The sequence below is a fragment of the Schistocerca gregaria genome, unplaced genomic scaffold (assembly GCF_023897955.1).
Source record: "Schistocerca gregaria isolate iqSchGreg1 unplaced genomic scaffold, iqSchGreg1.2 ptg001216l, whole genome shotgun sequence".
NCBI lineage: Eukaryota > Metazoa > Arthropoda > Insecta > Orthoptera > Acrididae > Schistocerca > Schistocerca gregaria.
Genome location: NW_026062538.1, coordinates 12,501 through 15,000, shown reverse-complemented (window position 1 = coordinate 15,000; position 2,500 = coordinate 12,501).

The following is a 2,500-nucleotide window of genomic DNA, read 5'->3' as shown; positions in this document are numbered from 1 at the left end:
CACACTGCAGATGTCCACCGCGCTTCGCACCGGGCTCGGCTGAACCAACTTTGGCCGCCAGGCGCCGCGTGCAGGGTGCGCCGCAGCGTAGCTGCGCCGCCTGCCGGGCCCGTCGGCTGGCGCTCCTGCCACTCGGCGCCCCCCACCAGCCGCCTGTTGCGCGTGCGCCCACGCAGCGCGCGGCCAACACGCCGGGCGGCCCCCCTTCACCGGCCGGGAACAGTCCCACCAAGCCACCGCCGCGTATCGCTTCATACCCACATGGGCCTAGTCACGCGTGTGGATGTGGCGGGTACCGCTGAAACAACCGGTTAATAGCTGTACCGATCGTCGCCATCACAGATTCACCTCCAGCGTGAACAACCGCTCAACAACGGATTTCCAGTTCATTTGCGTATCTTGGGCAGTAAACGTAGATGTCCACCTACATTTGCGAATTCAACAATTCTTGCATGCCAGGATGTCATGTGTCACGACACGCTACATCAGACCACATACACACTGCGACATGTGCAGAAGAGAACACGTGGAAGGTGGCCCGCGCACGTATGCGATGTACCTTCCGCGATCCACTGTCAACCGGCATCTGCGGCATGTCCCAGATATGGAACGCGGTCCACCAGGGTAGCACTTTGTGTGAGGCAATACGACAAAGTCGGAATACACGCGTCACTACATCAGACGGCTCACGCTGACCTGACCTGACCTGACTCACCGCACCACCACCCCCAGCGACCCAGGGTGACATACAATGCGTTCGTACGTTCCTCCCACACGCCTCTACGGCGTACCACAGTGCAACCTAGCTGTTATTGGGAGACGAGACAAGTAGCATCAAGCACAACATATGGAAATTGAGATTCGACACCGTTGGGCACAGCCAGCGTACGGTCACACGTATCACACTACTTCACTCTGTACGTAACGACCGATGATCGGTACAGCGTGTGGGTTACGCGTACGACATCAGCGGACAATGGACACAGACCATACCACGACGTACACTGAGGGCGTCGACATCTGAATGCAACTGAACAGCTGCGAGGCTCATTTAACACTCAAACGCCAGACCGACCAGCTTGAGAGGACAGAGACACAAAGAGGGGGACAGAGGGGGACAGAGGGGGGGGAGGGGGGGGGTCGGCGATATAGTCCTATTGCAGTACAATTGACAGTGGATAGCAGGAATATGTGGAAAGTAAGCAACACTCGCAAGACATCTACATGAGGATAACAACGACACCAGAGATTCCGAGCAGTGAACTATGTTAGGCAAAGGGACAACGTGGGTTAGGTTAAGGGACAACGTGGGTTAGGTTAAGGGACAACGTGGGTTAGGTTAAGGGACAACGTGGGTTAGGTTAAGGGACAACGTGGGTTAGGTTAAGGGACAACGTGGGTTAGGTTAAGGGACAACGTGGGTTAGGTTAAGGGACAACGTGGGTTAGGTTAAGGGACAACGTGGGTTAGGTTAAGGGACAACGTGGGTTAGGTTAAGGGACAACGTGGGTTAGGTTAAGGGACAACGTGGGTTAGGTTAAGGGACAACGTGGGTTAGGTTAAGGGACAACGTGGGTTAGGTTAAGGGACAACGTCGGTTAGGTTAAGGGACAACGTGGGTTAGGTTAAGGGACAACGTGGGTTAGGTTAAGGGACAACGTGGGTTAGGTTAAGGGACAACGTGGGTTAGGTTAAGGGACAACGTGGGTTAGGTTAAGGGACAACGTGGGTTAGGTTAAGGGACAACGTGGGTTAGGTTAAGGGACAACTTGAGTTAGGTTAAGGGACAACTTGAGTTAGGTTAAGGGACAACTTGAGTTAGGTTAAGGGACAACTTGAGTTAGGTTAAGGGACAACTTGAGTTAGGTTAAGGGACAACTTGAGTTAGGTTAAGGGACAACTTGAGTTAGGTTAAGGGACAACTTGAGTTAGGTTAAGGGACAACTTGAGTTAGGTTAAGGGACAAATTGAGTTAGGTTAAGGGACAAATTGAGTTAGGTTAAGGGACAAATTGAGTTAGGTTAAGGGACAAATTGAGTTAGGTTAAGGGACAAATTGAGTTAGGTTAAGGGACAAATTGAGTTAGGTTAAGGGACAAATTGAGTTAGGTTAAGGGACAACTTGAGTTAGGTTAAGGGACAAATTGAGTTAGGTTAAGGGACAACTTGAGTTAGGTTAAGGGACAACTTGAGTTAGGTTAAGGGACAACTTGAGTTAGGTTAAGGGACAACTTGAGTTAGGTTAAGGGACAACTTGAGTTAGGTTAAGGGACAACTTGAGTTAGGTTAAGGGACAACTTGAGTTAGGTTAAGGGACAACTTGAGTTAGGTTAAGGGACAACTTGAGTTAGGTTAAGGGACAACTTGAGTTAGGTTAAGGGACAACTTGAGTTAGGTTAAGGGACAAATTGAGTTAGGTTAAGGGACAAATTGAGTTAGGTTAAGGGACAAATTGAGTTAGGTTAAGGGACAACTTGAGTTAGGTTAAGGGACAAATTGAG